This window comes from Myotis lucifugus, unplaced genomic scaffold, assembly GCF_000147115.1.
Source record: "Myotis lucifugus unplaced genomic scaffold, Myoluc2.0 scaffold_482, whole genome shotgun sequence".
NCBI lineage: Eukaryota > Metazoa > Chordata > Mammalia > Chiroptera > Vespertilionidae > Myotis > Myotis lucifugus.
The window spans coordinates 96,731-97,508 of NW_005871530.1; positions in this window are offsets into that span (position 1 = coordinate 96,731).

Here is a 778-nt window from a genome sequence, read left to right on the forward strand (position 1 = left end):
GGCTGCCAGGAAGGGGCACAGCTGGCCCCAAGGAACGAACGAATGGAGATGGGGTGGTGGGGGCTCCAGTGGCCAGGGAGGCCCAGGAGCAACGCCCCCAAATCAGGCAGCACTGACCCAGAGGGCAACTGTGGCCTCGTTGAGCCTGGTGACACGGAGGCCCCAGACTCTGGAACCGGCCGTCCCGGCTCAGTGGCTGAGCACCGACGTGTGAACCAGGAGGTTCAGTTCCCGGTCAGGGCACATGCCCCGGTTGCAGGCTCAATCCCCAGTGCGGGGCCTGCAGGAGGCAGCCCATCAATGGTTCTCATTGTTGTTTTTAATATATTTTATTGATTTTTCACAGAGAGGAAGGGAGAGGGATAGAGAGTTTGAAACATCGATGAGAGAGAAACATCGATCAGCTGCCTCCTGCACGCCCCCTACTGGGGATGTGCCCACAACCAAGGTACATGCCCTTGACTGGAATCAAACCCGGGACCCTTCAGTCCCCAGGCCGACGCTCTATCCACTGAGCCAAACCGGTTAGGGCCGTGGTTCTCATTGTTGATGTTTCTCTCCCTCTCTGAAGTCAATAAAAAATATATAAAGAAGCCAGGACCCATGGGGGAAGTTGAGGCCTCTCTCTTGGCAACTCGGTACTCAGCACCCAGCTGGATGCATCCACTGGTTGATTCCTGTATGTGCCCTGACCTGGGATCGAACCCCCAACCCTGGCGTATTGGGAGGACTTCTAATCGAGCTCCCCTACCCGGCAGCGCTGTGAGCCCGTCTTGGA